Source organism: Petaurus breviceps, unplaced genomic scaffold (genome assembly GCF_028583685.1).
Source record: "Petaurus breviceps papuanus isolate PSGF00001 unplaced genomic scaffold, PetGlider_PUasm1.0 175, whole genome shotgun sequence".
In the NCBI taxonomy this organism is placed as follows: Eukaryota; Metazoa; Chordata; class Mammalia; order Diprotodontia; family Petauridae; genus Petaurus; species Petaurus breviceps.
Window position 1 is genome coordinate 5,994,123 of NW_027185764.1, and position 19,200 is coordinate 6,013,322.

The 19,200-nt window shown below is 38.6% G+C and overlaps 1 long non-coding RNA gene across 1 annotated transcript in view; it reads right to left on the bottom strand.

The window, feature by feature from the left end:
- Window positions 1–6,720: 6,720 nt before the first annotated feature.
- Window positions 6,721–19,200, bottom strand: part of LOC138158584 (uncharacterized) — a 48,894-nt gene continuing 36,414 nt past the window's right edge. The window contains exon 3 of the long non-coding RNA XR_011167678.1: window positions 6,721–9,152. This is a non-coding gene — a long non-coding RNA (uncharacterized lncRNA). The remainder of the gene's footprint in view (window positions 9,153–19,200) is intronic.

Below are 19,200 nucleotides of genomic sequence, written 5' to 3' on the forward strand. Positions count from 1 at the left end.
TATCTCTACAGTATCTTTTGGACATGCCCCATTTTCTCCCCTCACACAGCCACCACTCTAGTTTAAGCCTTCATTACCTATTGCCTGGACTATTACAATGGCCTATTTGGTTTCAAATCTCACAACCTGAAATCTAACCTTCACACAGCAGCCAAAGGGATTTTTCTAAGGTGAGGGTCTGACTGTCATCTCTCCCTCCATCTCTTTTCCTCCAAAATTAAATCCGTTAACTTCTTATTAACTCTAGGATCAAATATAAATTCCACTCTTTGGCATTTAAAGAGAATGCTTCACAACCCAGCCCTTCCTACTTTGTCGCTCTATTTGCATATTACAGGTCCCCCCCCACCTCAAAACTTCTATGGTCCAGTCATATTGGTCTACTTGCCAGTTCTTACACACTATGCCTCATCTCCTATGTCTCCACGCTTTTGCACTGGCTGTCCCCCCAGGACTGGAATGTTCTGTCTCTTCACTTTTGCTTCCCAGAATCTGTGGTTTTCTTTAAAACCCAGTTCAAATTCTTCTCTATGGTTGGGCTTTCCTGGTACCCCGGAATTTAGGGCTTTCCCCTCCAAGGTTACTTTGTATTTGATATGTATGTGCTATAAACTCTCTGAGGGAAGGAACTGTTTCGTTTTTTTTTATATCTCCATTGCTTAGCACAGTGACTGATTTAGTAAATGCTTGCTTGATTGATTTACACAGGTAGAGAAACACTGTGTTGCAGTATTTTCACAAGGGAAAATAGTTCAGTTGAATATTTTGTTTCTGTCCAGAGACTTAACAATTTATGTTCAGTTTATTTTTAGCCTATTAAATGACATCCCTGACATTCTTAAAACTTATTGGTCATCAGTGGAGTCTGTTTTGATATTGTGTCTAGGATGACTGTGGAACTTTCAAATGAAACATAAAGAAACAGTATACATTGTACGTAGTAACCGCCACATTGTGCAATGACTCACCTCGTTAGGCTTAGCTCTCCTCAGCAATGCAAGGATCTAAGACAGCTCCAAAAGACTCACTATGGAAAATGCCGTCAACGTCCAGAGAAAGAACTTTGGAGTCTGAATGCAGATGGAAGTATACTATTTGCTCTCCTTTTCTTTTGTTGTTTTGTTTCTTCTTTCTCGTGGTTCCTCCCATTAGTTCTAATTCTTCTCTACATCTTGACTAATGTAAAAATATGCTTAATAGGGGTGGCTAGGTAGTGCAGTGAATAGAGCACTGGCTCTGGAGTCAGGAGGACCTGAGTTCAATTCTGGCCTTGGAAACTTAACACAAACACTAGCCGTGTGACCTTGGGCAAGTCACTTAACCCCAATTGCCCTACCTTCCCCCCTCAAAAAAAAAAGCAAAAAAAATATGTTTAATATGAATGTATAAGTAGAACCTATATCAGATTGTACACTGTCTTGGGGAAGTGGGAGAAAAAGGAGGGAGAGAAAATTTAAAGCTCAAAATCTTATGGAAGTGAATGTTGTAAACTAAAAATAAATTAATTATAAAAAAGAGAAACCTTAAACCTAATAAAGTAAGAGTGTAAAGGGATTTTTTTTATTAATAAAAACTCAATAAAATGTGTTCCAATTAAAAAATAGATACAGAATATTCTGTACTATGCATGTTGTTTGAGGCTAGTCATAGTAGATATATGCATTTAAAATAAACAAAACAGAATTGTCTTTGTATTGTTTTTTTTGCATTTAATCTCTATGATTTTATGCAGGGGAACTATGTGACATTGAGTCATGGAGAAGATTTCACAAGGAATAAGATCCCAGACTTAAGTCACTATTAAACACAAGATTGTCAAACAGAGAAGCAGTGGTTGACTTTTACAAGCTTTACACAAGATCATTAAAATATCTTGCCTTGCTGATAGGAAAGCCAGGGACCTAATCTACTCCCTTTGCTTCCCACTCTTCACTCTGCTGAAGACCTTGTTTCATACTTAACTGGAAAACCTCCCCTCCTCCTAAGCTCATAGCCCTCTGACGTGCTTCCACTACCTCTTCCGCTGTGTTATCTGATAATGACCTAACCCTTCTGCTTGACAAGACCAACCCCTCTTCTGGTATTCTTGATTCTCTCTCTTCCCATGTTCTCTAGCTGACTGCTAACAGTAACATCTTCATTGTTTTCCTGATCATTCTCTATCTACTGGCCCCTTCCCTCCTGCCCACACATACATCCAAGTCTCTCTTATCTTTAAACAAACAAACAAACAAAAACACCTCACTAGATCCTACTATGCCCAACAATTATCATCCCATATATCCTCTCCCCTTCTCAGCTAAATTCCTTTAGGAAAAACAGCTACAATTGGTGATTCCATGTCTTCTCTTACTCTATTCTTTTTTTTTTTTTTTTGCTTTTTTGGAGGGCAATTGGGGTTAAGTGACTTACCAAAAGTCACACGGCTAGAAAGCGTGTTAAGTGTCTGAGGCTGGATTTGAACTCAGGTTCTTCTGACTTCAGGGCCAGTGCTCTATTCACTGTACCACCTAGTCTCTCCTTCTTACTCTCTTCTAAACCCTCTGTGATTTAGCTTCTGATCTCATCATTTAATGGAAACAGTAATCTCCAAAATGGTATCTTAACTGCCAGATTTAAGACTGTTCTTGATCCTCATGCTTCCTGGCTTCTCAGCATTTGATGCTGTTGAACTGCTTCTCCTGAATGTTCTCACTGGGTTTTCACACCTGCTCCTTATTGGTCCTCCCCTATCTGAATGACAGCTCCTATCAAGTCTATTTTGCTGTCTCTTCAACCACGACACACTTTCCCACTGTGAGTGTCTCCCAAGACGTGTTCTTAGGCTTTTTTCTCTCTTCTCTCTAAACTCTCTCACTTGGTGACCTCGTCACCACCCCTGGGGTTCAATTATCATTTGTCTCTATGAAGATGATCCCCAGATCACTACATTTCAAATTAGCTTCTCTGCTGGCTAGTCACATATGTCTGTGGACATTTCAGACTGAACATTCCCTTGGCATCTCAAACTCAGTACCTCCAAAATAGAACTCATCAATTCCTCAATTTTCTCAACTTTCTTATTACTACCAGTCACCCAGATTTGTAGGCTTAAATTCAACCTCAATTTTTACTCACATCTGTAAGGGTTATGGGATTTAAAGATCTTCCATGCCCCATTGGACTTGCTGACGTAGCAGGAAGGGGCGGAGCAAGAGGAAGCGGAAGCAAAACTAGAGTTCCTGCGGTGGCTGGCGGTGGTGGCGACGGCGGCAGCAGCAGCAGAGGCAGCGGCAGCGCGAAGCCCTTTTTGAGTTAGCCAGAATTTCTGCTAAGGACTCCTGCTGAGGACTGCCACGGGCTGGAGCTGCTGGGAGCGCGCTTCCCGGACGCTGGGTGGTTGCTGTGAGTGGGGAGAGGAGGACCTTTGCCTGAGGTAGCCTGTTCTGTTTTAAAGGCTTGAAAATGTGGGTGCTTTCTACTTTATCTACCTGTGCCAATGTCATAACTACTCTGATGGCTTTCACTTACTTGTTTTGGGACTCAGTCTTTTGGTATCTTAATAAATTTTCCAGCTTATTCCCCCATATGGCAAGCATGTTGTATTTTGTGATGGATAATTATATCAGCATATTTGTAATCTCCATAGGCATTGTGAATATGGCATTGCTGATACAACATCCCACATACCTAATCTGTTCTCAAACTTTGTCATTTCTACCTTCACAACATCTCTCACTGCTCTTTTCATTCACACAATCACCATTCAAGTATGGGCCCCCATCACCTTTGACCTAAACTATTGTAATAATAGCCTTCTCCCCATTCCAATCCATCCTTTTCTAAGTTGCCAAAATGATTTTATGAATATATAGATCTGACCATGTCACCCTACTACTGAAACTCCAGTCACTCCCCTTACTTTAAGTTCAAATATTAAGTCCTCTGTCATTTAAACCTGGCCGTTTCCTAACATTCCAGTCTTCTTATACTTTTCTCCACACACTTTACAATTCAGTTTCACCAGACTGCTTGCTGATCTTAGAAAAGGTGCTCCATTTCCTGGCCTTCTGCCTTTTACATTTTCTGTCTACCATCCCTGTATTGCCCTGCCCCCTTGCTTTCCATCTTAGCTTCTTTCAAGACTCAGTTCAAACCTTATCTTGTATAAAAGCCTTTTTTGGTCCTGCCCTTTCCCCTATATACACCCACACACCCTTGTATGTACTAATAATAATTTAATATCAATTAATAAATCTCAATAAGATTCAGGGCCTGAACTAATCAAACAGAAGAAGAGCCTGGACCTAACAGCTTCTTTGTTCTCTGAGTAAACTCAGAGAATACCTCTTCCTATGTCAACAAAGCCAGATGGGGCTTACTTTATGGTCCTTGATGAGACCCTTAACCCGAGGCACTAATTTGAGTAATGGGACTTTTTCTTATCTTAATATTTTTTGGACATATACTATGTTATGGAATGTTAATGGTGAGAAAACACAGATATCCTGAGTCATAATTTCAGTTGACACTTTATCAACTCTCTTATTTTATTGTATTTGCCATCTATTCAATTAAGAAAATTCCTTTCTCATACAATGATTAAACATATGGAGATAATAAATTTGTGTGACACAGTCACCCTGAATTGGGATAGTTCTAAAATATATTTAAGCTTTCTCATTCTTTTGTTCAAGAATCAGAACTTAGCTTCTGACTTGCTAGTTCTGTCTGGCTTTAGGGGAATAAATACAAAAATGTACCTAGCCTGTCTGTCTCCTTTAATCAAACTTTTCAGGTTAACAGTTATGGTGCCATTGACATTTGTTAGAACTGTTGGATGGTATAGACTGAATAGCACCTTACTTCATCAAAGTTAATGATTCAGGCACCTCCGGATTAGTTTTTTCCTGGAGTTTCAACCTTGATGGAATCTGGTAAGTTCCTCATTTTCAGCTTCCAAAGGACTCATTCGAGTTTGGTTGAAGTCTGAAATTCCCTTAAGCTAGTTTTGAGGATGGAGATCATTTTGCATAAATTGCTCTCCATTAATTAGGTCCCCTTTGGAGGTCATTCTTAGGAAAATTATTGCCAGTTAACTAAAAACAACCCAAATTATATTGGCCACAATAGAGCTCTTTTGGACCAAAGTTACTTTATCTTAAAAGCAAATTAAGTTTAAAGACCAACAAACCATCTAGAATAGCAAATTAATGAGACACCAAACCCAGTTCTGATCATTTAGCATTCCCCACTCCCTCCCTGGGGTTAAGAGAGTACTTCAGTATAGGGATGTTTTTTTAGCAGCCACAAGTTTTTGTAACTCCTCTCATCCCAGATCAGATAAGAGAAGAGAATGGAGGAGAATTGTAGGGATAATACTCGAAGACTGGTAGTAGCCCTAACTGCCTGTGCCCCTGGTCACCTTGTAGCCCACCATTCCAAGCAAAGCTTCGGAATGTCATCCAGGTCCTATACATTCTGCCCACCCTGGCCCAGTAGCTGCAACTGCCCTAGGCTCAGTAAATTCTGCAGTTGTGGGAGAAAGGGAGAGGTGGATGGATCAGGCCTGTGGGGAACATTCTCTAAACTTGCTTCTAAGAATTATAACCATTGGGAAGCCAGCCTCTGCTCCAGGTAAACTCTACACTTCTCTGTTCCACTTGCAAAAATGTGTCATCTCTGTTTGAACCATTTGTAAAGGGAAAAAATAATAATGATTCTTATGGGATCAAAATGCTATAATAATTATAAAATGTTTACTATAATGATTGGCATATGTTGGATACAACATTATTATCTAACTTTGAAGTGGTTTTTTATGTTATAAAATTTGATAATTTAAAGCTGTTATATTTGGATTATAAACAGGTAGTAATAATATTGCTGATATTTACCATGATAACAGATTGTCCATTTAAAATCTTGGCTATTATGGAAATATATATATGTAGTGGTTTAAAATTACAATTTCCACATTATTCATGATGAATGATTCTCTGTGAAAGGTGAGTTGGAAAGGCATTCACCTAAAGTTCTTTAAACTCTGTGCAGAAGTTTCTGTGTTTTAGAATTCTTATTGAGCAAATGAGAAACCTTGAAAAAAATATAGGGATGTGGTTTTCAAGCTTGTTTCATCTAAGGATGTGTTTATGTTAATTTGAAGGTTTATGGGTCACCATATTCACTATCTATGTGAGATTCCAGAATGTAATTGATTTCTAGTGATAAGTGGATTGGCTCTGTGGCACCAAGAAAGTTTTAGTTACCTTAGTTTAATTAAAAATGATTGCTTTGTGTTTCTTAACTTTATGTGGAATTTTACTTGGATGTGAAGTTTCTGTGTAAAACAATTTGAAAACATATTCAACTGAATTAAGGTCATAAGGTTGGTAATTAATTGGTTTGATTTCGAAGTTTAAATTTAAATACATGATATTTGCTTATAGTATTGTTATATTTCTAGGCTTTCTTCTACTGTGTAACTGAGTAAACAGTTATATTATCTATGTTACAAGAGAAGCAGTTTCTCTTATAGTCTAAAATTTGTTAAATTGAGAATTATACTGTCAAAGGAACAGGAAAATGAATGGGGCACTCTGACCATGTGTTGTAATATTTTGAAGTACTGTAATTTGAGAAATCATAAGCTTCCAAGTTTTTCTTTGTTTAAAAGGAAGTTTCAGTTAAGATTGTTTGGCTATCATTTATGAAATTTGTGAGATTGTTAACTAAGCTATTCGAATGTATAAGTCAAGTATTTACAAAAGTATGCTTGTGAAAGGTAATTATTGGTAATTATGCAAAGAAAGGACCCTGTGAATACTCTAATAAGTTTTGTCAATTATGTGTAAGAGATTTTATCATCAAAGAATTTAGGAATTGTGTAGTAGATAATATCAGGATAAGCTGTAAACTGTTTTTAAAAAGAAACAGTTTTAGAAGAAACATTTTGAAAAATCTCTTGTGATTTTTCTTGAAGGTCCATTAAATTTTAAGATGAGTTATTGTAAATTAATGTGATACGTTGTAAAGCAGAAGACATCTTGCTGTTTTAATCTGCATTCATAGTTATTACAAGGCCTATACAAAAGTTAAAATTTGTATCTGAACATATATGTAAAAGATTTAAATTCCTGAAGTATCTCATTCTTCTAGACTGAGTATAATTAGGGAAGAATAAATAAGGACATAACTCTTGTCAGTCTGTGGGGTTAGCCATTAACCTCTTTGCTTTGTTTAATATGGGATTCCAGTACAGACAGTTGTGTTAGTAAAAGAATAATAACTTAAGAGCTATCTTGTTTTATGGTTAAAAATGTAAAGGAAAGCTGAAAAATCTAGATAATGGGTTTGAGAGATTTGGAAAGATAAATAAAGGTTTGATTAGAAATATAGAAGTCAGATAAGAAGGTTTGGGGACAAATGGTGATTATCCAAGCCCCTCCTGTCTGTAGATAATTTCAGATGGTTTAAGTATGTTGAGAAAGTGTGAGGAAGTATTTTCTTTTCTTTTCTTTTTTTGAGGGCAGTTAGGGTTAAGTGACTCGCCCAAGGTCACATGGCTATTTTTTTGTATTAAGTGTCTGAGGCCAGATCCCAACCCAGGTCTTCCTGACTCCAGGCTCAGTGCTCTATTCACTGTACCACTTAGCCACCCTGAGGAAGTAGTTTAGGAAAACAGATGTAACTTGATTTTATAATTAATAGCTCAATCAAATTTTAGATGGCCCTATTTGAAGGATACCAGTTTATATTTATTTACTATTTAAGACTTTTGGGGACTGCAATTTGCTATTGTTTTAAGCTTTGATTACAAAGCCAATAATAGAATGTCATGGACTACAGACTGAGAGCTGCTAAAAGTGGATGTCTGTGCCTGGGGAAAGTTTTGAAGACAACCTTGGACATGGCCTAGATAGGATCTCCTTAACTTTGTTTTCCAATTGTGTTTTTTCCTTTCTGAAAAGGAAAATTCTGCCCCTGATTACTCCTAAGCCCTACTTTCAGCACCTAGTGGTTACATGATTGCCTATCAGATATGACTCATGCCTGGAATCAAACGGAGCTAAGAAGGTTCTTTCCTTCTGTTAAGATGACATTGTCCCCCTTTTTTCTTTCATAGCAAATTTATCAAGAAGTTATATTCATGGCTAAATAAATATAATATAGAGATAACCTCCAAAGGAGGAAATGATTAGACCAAGTAATAAGACAAAGATGTAATGTGATAGTGTCTAATTAAATAGGATAGCAAAATTTTGAGAAAAGCAACAAGATCAGACTGATTCCTCTAAGAACTATATACAGATGTGTAAGATTGGCATCCAAAATTTTTCTGTCATGGAAATTCAAGCTTTAAGCATGTTTTGGTAATAAGATCTCAAGTTTGGATTTTTGCATAAAAATTGTATAAGACAGTGATAAAAGTGAAATTATTTTTTCTTTTTTTAAGTTTCTATCTGATAATTTTAAAAGGCAGATGAACTCATTTTATGGTTAGATCCTCACATTTTAAAGGATTCCTATACTAGGTACAGGATTTAGGTAAGGACAAAAACAGCAAATGATATATAAACTGAAAATTCTCTAAAGTTTCAAAAATGGAGAACTAAATTTAAGTGATTGTACTGATTTATATTAAATCAGAATTATCTGGGAACTTCTAGATATGAACCAGAGAAGCAGAACTCCCTTTTTGAACTGTATAACTACATGAGGCATCTGGGATTCAAAAAGTGCTGTTTAGATGCATATTGGGAATAGGTCACAGGGCTATAAGGAATTTGATCTTAAATTAACATTGATAATAATGATTCTGTTGATTTGTATGGTTCATGTGTAAATTTTCTTGGTTATATTGGTGACATGTAATATCCCTTCCCCAAACTAGTATATTGTGAACCATCTCAGTAGTTTGATCTGTACCTGACTTAATGTAATTGTGCAATTTTGTAAACTGTGAGAAAAACTTCACTGTATTATTTGAACCTAGCCCTGCATGGCTGAGAAAACTGAACCATCTCTATATACTTTTAGTATCAAATCATATGTTTCTGGGAGCCCCTGTCAGGTCTGTCTGACTGCTCCAACTTGTGGATGTGGACTCTAGGATCCGTCTGTCACATCTAAAGGTTGCCTCTGCTCCTGAGTGGACATCTGAGCCAGGGGACCTGAAAAAGAAGACATCAGATGCAGACAGCTTTCCCAAGAATCCAGACCAGGCCTGCACAAGAACTGCTCTCTCCCTGGGCCCCCTTACATACCCAAGAATGTTTCTTTATATCTTTTTGCAGCTTTAGCTTATTTTTACTTGATTGTTCTGTATTCCCATTGTGCTCCCTACTTTGATCCCCCTTCCAGCCTGCTGCTTTTCCTTGTTTGCAATTGCTTTGCAGTAGTTGCCCATCTCTGGGCATGTCCAACCACAGGGGAAAAGTAACTTCTTCTCCTATCTACCCACTCGGCCCATGAGACAGACTCATTCTGACAAAGGAAAAACCTGAATTCTGGTAGATAAGGATTTGGAGAACTGCCCCCCCCCCCCCAAGAAGAAAGTTTTTTTCTCCATACCTTCTTTGATCTAAAAAAGAAATCCTTAAAGATTTGTCTTTGACCAAAAGGAGGAAATAGTAATAATTTAATATCAATTTAATAAACCCCAATAAGATTCAGGGCCTGAACTAATCAAACAGAAGAAGAGCCTGGCCCTAACAGCTTCTTTGTTCTCTGAGTAAACTCAGAGAATACCTCTTCCTATGTCAACAAAGCCAGATGAGGCTGACTTTATGGCCATTAAAAATGAGACCCTTAACCCAAGGCACTAACTTGAGTAATGGGACTTTTTCTTATCTTAATATTTTTTGAACATATACTATGTTTTGGAATTTTAATGTTAAAGAAAACACAGATATCCTGAGTCATAATTTCAGTTGACACTTTGTCAACTCTCTTATTTTATTGTATCTACCATCTATTCAGTAACGAAAATTCCTTTCTCATACAAGGATTAAACATATGGAGATCATAAATTTGTGTGACACAGTCACCCTGAATTGGGATGGTTCTAAAATGTATTTAAGCTTTCTCATTCTTTTGTTCAGGAAAGTTCTGACTCCTTATATGTACAGGCTTGCTAGCTCTGTCTGGCTTAAGGGGAGTAAATACAAAATGTGTATCACCTAGCCTGTCTGTCTCCTTTAACCAAACTTTTCAGATTAACAGTACACATGTAGTAGTTATATGTTGTCTCCCTCCATTAGAATGTGAGCTCCTTGAAAGCAGGGACAGTGTTTTTGCCTTTTTTATCCCCAGCAGATAGCACAGTACCTGGTACAATGTAAGAGCTTAGCAAATTCCTGTTAATTGGCTAAAATTCACAATGCTTTCCATGGGGTGGGTGCTTCATAAATCAATATGAATTGAATAGGGAATAGACACTTTAATTGAAAAGAAAAAGTTTTTTTTGGAAGGGTCACTTTATTATTATTATTTTGTCTTTTTGGAGGAGGGAAGGCAGGGAAATTGGGGTTAAGTGACTTGCCCAAGGTCACACAGCTAGTAAGTGGCAAGGGTCTGAGGAAAGATTTGAACTCAGGTCCTCCTGACTCCAGGGACAATGCTCTTTTCACCATGCCACTTAGATGCCCCTGAGGGTTCACTTTAGGAATCAAGGGCAAGCCTGAACCAATTGAGAAATTGGGACCCAAAAGTTTGGAGATATAGTCAGTCAGTCAACAAGCAAGTATTAGATGCTTAGTATGAGGTAGCCAGTGGCTCAGTGGATAGAGCACTGGGCCTAACGTTTGGAAGACCTGAGTTCAAATCCAGCCTCAGATACTTCCTGGTTGTGTGACCCCGGGCAAGTCACTTAACCTCTGATTACCTGACAAAATGGATCCCTGGATTAAAGAAATGGCAAAACCCTCTAGTATCTCTGCCAAAAAAACCCCAAATGGCATGTCAGAGGGTTGGACGTGACTGAAACGCTGAACAACAACAAAGTGCCTACTACTTACCAGGTACTGTGCAAAGTGCTAGGAATACAAAGGAAGGCAAAAGAGTTCTTGCCCTCAAGCAGTTCACATTCTTTTTTTTTTTTTAAGCAATCGGGGTTAAGTAACTTGCTCAAGGTTACACGGCCAGTTATTTCTGGGTGTGGTGCTGAGTATCGAGGCCGGGATTTGATCCAGGTCATCCCGACACTAGCAGTTCACATTCTAATGGGGGACACAACAAGCAAATAAATATATACACACAAACTCTATATACAAGATGAATAGAAAATTATTAACAGAGGGAATTAATTCCTTAATTAATTAATTCCTTAAGAGGAAGTGAGAAATGCTTCCTGTGGAAAGTAGGATTTTAGCTGGGGCTTCTAGGGAAGCCAACAGTCAAAGATGAGGAGAGAGATCACTGGGGACAGCCAGAGAAAATGCCCAGGACCAAGAGATGGAGTGTCTTGTTCATGGAACAGCAAGGTGGCCAGTGTCACCAGATTTAAGAGTATATCATTTCGAATAAGGTAGAAGAAGCCTGGAAAAGTGGGGGTAGAGGAGAAAGGGGACTAGGTTATGGAGGGTTGTGAATGCTAAACAGAGGATCTTGTAGTTGATCTGGGAGGTGCTAGGGAGCCACTGGGATTTTTGGAGGAGCGGAGTGACATGGCTGAACCTGTGTTTTAGGAAAACCATTTTGGCAGCTGAATGGAGGATGGAAGAGATTTGCGGCAGACAAACCAACAGACAGACTCTTAAAATAGTCCAGGTATGAGGTGATGAGGGCCTGCATCTGGGTGGTGGTAGTATCAGAGGAGAAAAGGAGGCATAGTAGAGAGATGATGCAAAGGTGAAATTGACAGATCAAGACACAACATAAATTTTGCTGGGACTAGGGTTTCAAAATGTCAGAACTGGGGTGGCTAGGTAGTGCAATGTATAGAGCACGGCCCTGGAGTCAGAAGGATCTAAGTTCAAATCCGGCCTCAGACACTTAACACTTCCTAGCTATATGACCTTAGGCAAGTCACTTAGCCCCAGTTGCCCTCCCTCTCCCCCCCCCAAAAAAAAACCAGAACAAAAAAACCCAAAATGTCAGAACTGGAAAAGACTTTAGAGATTTCTAGTCCAAAATTCTCACTTTATTCATGAGGAAACGGAGAGTCAAGGTAAGTAAGTAACTAGAAACTACAAATTTCCTGTATTTGGGGTTAACACTTTGATGTCCTTATCTTAAAATTCAAGGTAATTTTGTGGAAGTTACTGACAAAGCTTGGTAGAACTGAGTGCCTTGTAGTTGTAAATATAAGAATACTGGAAATGTTTGGGTTTGAATTTAATTCCTTCAATTGATGGGTTTATAAAAAGAGGTTTTCTTTTAGGAGAGGAAAGGTTAAGCCCAGCAAGTGCCTATACTCTGGGACCCTAGAGAGGCTGAGGAAGGCAACTTCTTGTTCTAATCAGAAGAGGACTTTTGGGTTAACTAGGGTTTTACCTACGGAAATCCCTTTCTTTGGTCTGACTGTTACATGTTTGGGGAATTTCAGGTTGTCTCCTTTCCAAAAGGAGCAGCCAGGCCATATTCAGTGGTACTGTAGATCTACATCATGCCTGAAAACTACTGGAACTGATGGGGTGCTTGGGACCTATAGTTGTAACATCAATTTGTAATACCAATTTGTAACAAAAGTCTGTAAAACCAATTTGTAAAACCAGTTTGTAAAACCCCCCCCATCTTCAGAGCATTAAATCTGGCCCTTCCCCCTACCCCCACACCCCTCAGCTTCAGAGCATTAACTCTGCCCAGCAACAACTCCTGAATTGTTTATCTCAGCTTGGAACAACAACAAGCTACACCTATGAATCCTTCACAAAAGTATCTATAAACATTCCAGTTTAGGCAACTATTATCTCCCCCTTGTATAGTGTCCCGATGCCCCCATGAATCCTTCAATACCCTATCTCTAGGTTAACTCCTTAGTAATTATCCACATACTCAGTCTCCGTTAGCCTTGGTTCCCAGACATCAATCTTGTCATACATGACACTGATGGGTGGCAGACTGGGCACTTCTCCATCAGCCCTTGACTGCTCGCTGACTTAGTGACATTTCAAGCCTAAAACTACACCTCCAGGTAGCCCCCCTTGGGCTATTTCCCAGTGAATTATGGGCAATACGCCTGCGCAGTTGATATTAAAAGTGCATGTTCCTTTAAACACTGGCCCCACCTTAACTCCTCTTTAGGCTTGCAGGTCCCTTAAGGAGCCTTGCTCTCTGTAAAGCTTACAATAAACTCAGATTCCAAGTTGGCTTGGGCTGAATTCTTTCCAGAATGAATCGCAGGCTTTCTGGTCTTAGATAAAGGTCAGAGTTCCTGCTGAACCTATTGTCATCCCTCATCAGAACCTGCTTCCAGTGGGTAAGCACCATTTTTTTCTAGTTCTGTTTGTCTCAAAACCCATGCAGTCTGTTCCCAAACCCCAAGACGTCTCCATTGCACCTGCATACTATGAGAAAAAAAAGTCTGGATTTCTACTTTGGAGCTTACTGCTCCAGTACTGGTCTGTCTTAATTCATCAAAGCTATTTCCTTCAAATTCCATTTCTTAGGACCTGAGGTGAAGTGGTAACATCTGGACAGAACATCTGGAAGGTTTCTCCTTTCCCTGACATACCCATCTGTCATTAACCCTTGGGAAAGAAGAGGAAGAGATACAGACTGAGGATGAATGGACGTGGGGGAGCAGGATAGAATCTGCTAGAGGAACGACAGTTTCCTTCTTCATACCTTCATCCCGGCCCTCAGGCCTGTTTTCCCTAGTCAACATTTTAATTTCTAAGTTTGCTTTTAATGAGACTTCCTGCACATTGGTGCTTCTCTTGTAAAACGCTTTTTCCTCTCAATTTCTAGTGTCTTAACATACAAATGTGAGCCTGTTCCCCCCATCTTGATTCATCCTCTTTCCTTTGATGCAGCTTCTCCTTAACAGTTTTCTTAGATTCTCGCCTCTTCCTTAGGGTTGTGAATGTCCTTTTGCAAACCCTAGATCGGAAATTCTGAACATTTTTTTGTATCATAGACCCCTGTGACAGTCTGGTAAAGCCTCTGGATTCCTTCTCAGAATAATGTTTTTAATACATACCATACAATACATAGGATTACAAAGGAAACCAACTGTATTAAAATACAATGATCAAAATATTTTTTAAAAAAACCAAGTTTACAGACTCCAAGTGAAGAACTCCTCCACATCCTCTGCAAACTTTTCTAGTTGCAGCAACTGAGGTTAGGGCTAGGGTGGGAAACATGGGGTTCTGAGAAATGGAGAAATCTGAATGGAAAAGGAGGCCCTGAGCAATTATCCTGCACAACCAGATATCCCCCATTTGGAAAATCAGGAACATTTCTTCTATCAGACGCCACTAGGTACTTACATGGAAAAAGAGTCACAAGCTACACACAAGTGAAAAGGAACCATGAAGAAGTTGGTCATGCTAATATTTAATGCCAAAGTTTGCCCTAAGTAACACTGCACCATCAACTGTCAAGCTCTTTTAATAAGTAATAGTGATAATTCTAGATGCATTGAAAATGCTATTAAAACAATTTAAAAGTGCTTACACACATACATATGTGTGTGTGTGTGTGTGTGTTGTGTGTAGGCAATTAGGGTTAAGTTACTTAACACAAAAACTAGCCGTGTGACCTTGGGCAGGTCACAACCCCAACTGCCCTCCAAAAAAGCAAAAAAATTAAAAATTAAAAAAAATAATTATCACCACAATCTCATTTCCCAAGTAACCGTACCAGTTATTAATCAGGGAACAAAACATAACTTCTGGACAATAGCGTTGAGGATTTTTACTAGTGCTGGGAGGAAGGATGAGGTACAGAATTGGTAGAGTGAAGGGAGGGACTGAGTGGCCAGCTGCAACTCTTCCCCTCCAAATAAAAGTATAGAAATGCTACCAAGCGAAGCATCCAAGTGCCTAATTGGAAGGATAGTCCTGTCCTGCCAGCTAGTTAGTTATAAGTACCGTTTGGCCTGAGAGAGTAAGTTCCATAATTAAAGGCATTAGGATCTGCTCTCTACATCTCTTTGTCACTTAGGAAGAAGGAATCAGGTCAGAAGTATCCCTGGATCTTGTCTTAGAGGTAGAAGGCTTGCTTATTATCAATACCCACGCTGACTTCAGGTGTGACTTTCACCTAATAAATGATATGGTCAGTATTTTGCACTTAGATGCCAAAGAAGTATTTTGGGAGGCTGAGATTCATCAAATAAAATGCCTCTCTTTTCCTTCCCTTAGGCTAGGCCACACTCTAATCTGCACATTTACACTGGCTTCTCCTTCCAGGCAATGTAGCTATCTTTATTTTTCTTGTATGAGTATAAAAGATCACAATTTGGACTAAAAGGGTCTTTATCAGATCATGGTGATAAAACCTATAGAACTCAGGGTTTCAGTGGTCTATACAAGAAGGGTGTATATCAGCTCTTTTGCTCTTAGGAAAGGTGATATTGGTGCCAAGGTGGCAATGATGTAAGATTAGGTGAAAGACCTTACATTTGGGACATAAAGGGGAAAAACAGAACTTGGGGAGGAAAGGGAAGATCTCACAGCGGGAAGAAAGGGATTGCTTCTACCAGCTCCTGTGAATTTCAGCTCCTAGAGTGGCAGATGTGATTAGGAGTTGAACCAAGGCTCTTAAAGGTTATGCCAATAAAGCTCAAGTCCTGATAGGTGTTACTAATATGAAAAGGCTGATTAGGAGTCTAGTGATAGAAGTGTATTTGGTAACTCTTATAGGGGGTTACAGCCGGATAGGGCTTATAATATTCATCAGTAGATGTATCAAAGGATCACAAATTTAAAGCAGAAAGGGACCTCAGAGGTCATCTAGACCAAAAAAGTGTGAAATCCTGGCTCTGCCATTTACTCTCTGTGTGACTTTGGGTAAGTCATTTAACCTCTTTTAGTCTTTGCTCACCCATAAAATGTATCTTTGTGGTTCCTTCCATTTCTAGATCTATGATCTTATGAAACTGAGGCCCAGAGAGATTGAGTGCCTAAAGTCTCAGTGATAAGTAGTAGCAGCTCTGAAATGGGCAGCCAGGACCTTTGACTCTAAGTCCAGCATTCCAATCACTGCACCATATATGTAGACTAGTGAGATAAGAAATCCTTAAAGTATATCCCCCCTTCTCCTGTGGGAAGTGCTACTGGGAGAGCTCCATTCTCTCTCTCTCTCTCTCTCTCTCTCTCTCTCTCTCTCTCTCTCTCTCTCTCTCTCTCTCTCTCTCTCTCTCCTTTTTTGTAGGGGAAAAGGCAGGGCAAGTGGGGTTAAGTGACTTGCCCAAGGTCACATGGCTAGTAAGTGTTAAGTGTCTGAGTTGGGATTTAAAGCTCCATTCTCAATTAGCACCAGAGAATAACCAGGAGAGAAGTCCTACAAATGTTCCATATGTGGGAAAAGCTTTAATCAAATCTCTAGTCTTGCCACTCATACAGGAGAAAAAGCCTTTAATAAAATCCCTTCCCTGAGTGTGGAAAGAATTTTAGTCATAGTTCTAATCTCATAACACACCAATGTATCCACACTGGAGAAAAACCCTATAAATGTAACAAGTGTGGGAAAAGTTGTGGAGATAGTTCTCATCTCATCTGTCACTGTAAGAACCATTGGAGAGAAAAACCTTATAAATGTCCTGACTGTGGGAGATGCTTCAGGTAGTGTAAATGGGAGGAAGCTCTGTGGGAGGAAGATTAGTGCTCTTCATTCTACTCAGGCACCATATACTCCTGCCTGAACTTTAAACTACATTCATTACCAAGGAACCGGAAATTCACTATGGACAATACCTTTACAATGACTAGTACACAAGTGGGGGCAGTAACTACCTATATTCATCCTTTAGTAATCTGTATATGGTTTATCCACAACAAATGTTTATTCCCAAGTAGACTTCTTATTGCCAGTTTCTTACTTTCTTTTCAATGTTACTGGTACATGCTCTGTGAAATAATACCCCATATCAAACAGAATTAGTAAGGTAAATCCATTGCAAAAATAATTACACAATGCGTTCAGAAGCTAGGGACCTTTATATTATCCTCACTAATATTTCCCTCATGTTCCATGATAATCAGAAGATATGGTAATATAAGACCAGGCAGTGTGGTTTTATGGCATAGATTATTTGTGTTTGTGAAATGCAACCAGATAGGAGCAAAGCAGGTGAGGAGGTGCAGTAAAGCAAAACGGACAGTAGGTATGAGGCCATTTCAGCTCTAAATATCAACTGACAGTAACTAAGTTAGTTGAATCTAGAGTCATATAGCTGGGTTGCACATGAGAGAAAATTTATAAAATTATTTTTTAAAGTATTCAGGAAATTCATTTTAATGAGAGAGAGAAAGATCTCAAGAAAAGATAGCATGAAATTTTCTTCCAGGAAAGGCATTTAGTCTGGGTGACCAACAGCCTCTATTCCAGAGAACTCTTTTCTAAACTCATAGGGAGAAAGGACAATGAGTTAGGGAAATAACAGGGGGAGAATAAAAGAATTGACAAAATGTAATAAGGTAGGATTGACCTCTAGGTCACTTGGATGCCGATATATTTTTTTTTTGCCCTGTCTATACAAACAATGGTAATTACTATATTAGCAAATGTGAGGGTGACCAAATTGCAGATTGAACCAATTCAGATTTATTAATGGAGGAAAGGACTTTAGTCAACAGCTATTTTCTCCCAGTTCAAAGAATATTGTCTTTTTTGCATCTATCTTCAACATTTAACATAGTATTTTGAATATGGTAGATCCTTAATAAATATTTCTTTTTTTTTCTTTTTTTAAAGCAATCGGGGTTAAGTAACTTGCTCAAGGTTACACGGCCAGGTGTTTCTGGGTGGGTGCTAAGTGTCTGAGCCCGGGATTCGATCTCCAGGTCAATCCTGACGCTGGAGCCGGTGCTCTTACTCGATGTGCTACCTGGCCACCCCTTAATAAATATTTCTTGATATTGGAGAAAAACTTTCTGTATAATAAAGCTGTTTCTGTGTTCTAGTGGAAGGGCCATAGGAATACGAATTTGTTGATCTGTTTAAAGTAGTCCCATACTTTAGGATAATCCTAAACAATAAATGTTTTTTTTAATTTCCATTCTTACAAATGTTAGGCAGGTAGGTGGTGCAGTGGATAGAAAGATGGACTTGTCAGGAAGACCTGAGTTTGACATTTAATGTGATCCTAGATAAGTCACTTACCCTTTTAGTCTATTTCCTCTTCTGCAAAATGGGGATAATAATGGCACCTATTTCACGGGTTTATTGTAAGGACCAAATGAGATAATATATGTAAAGTGCTTTGTAAGATATGGGAGTGCTATTTAATGTTATAGCTCTTATTATTCATTACTATTATTACTGTGTGCTATGTGCTTTAGGCAAGCATATGAGAGCTACAGTTGAAATACTTATAATTTTTGTTTTTCATAAAGTAGCAGTCCAAAACTTTAAATATTTCATAGCCTCACAGAACTCTGGATTACCTACTCTAAGTCCCTCACTCTGTAGAAAGAAACCAAAAAAAGTTAATTAATTTTTCACAGTTACAGAACTAAGTAACTAGTTAGTAGCATACTAGGACTAGAACAAGGGTTTCTCAATTCCCCAGGGCATTCCCCAAACTTAACTCTTCTCCTGAATTTTAATGTTAGCTGTTCATGCAAATGAACTAAGTAAGCAGAAAAGGGTTTAGAAAACAGTCAACATTTATTCTGTTTAAATTTTATTTTACTTTCATGAAGATCAACCTTCTCTTCCTCTCCCAGCAAACCTTCCTCCACCCTCACTCCCACTGAGAAAACAAGAAAAACAAAATCCCTGTTACAAACATTTATAGTCAAGAAAAAGAAATTCCCACACTGACAATATCCAACCCATACACACACACACACACACATTTCAGTCTGCAGAAACCATCATCTGTCTATCAAGAAGTGGGTAGCACATTTCATTATGAGTCCTCTAGAACTGTAGTTTGTAACTGTAAAAGTCAAAATTAAAAAAAAAAACTCTCAAGCCAAAAAAATCAAATTAGAAAAGTTGGACCAATTCACAAAGATTTCTGGAATAAATTAACATGACTGGGGCAACCCATAGCCACCTTGAAAATGGTAACTTCTTTAGTTTGTTCCCAGTGAACTATGCTTC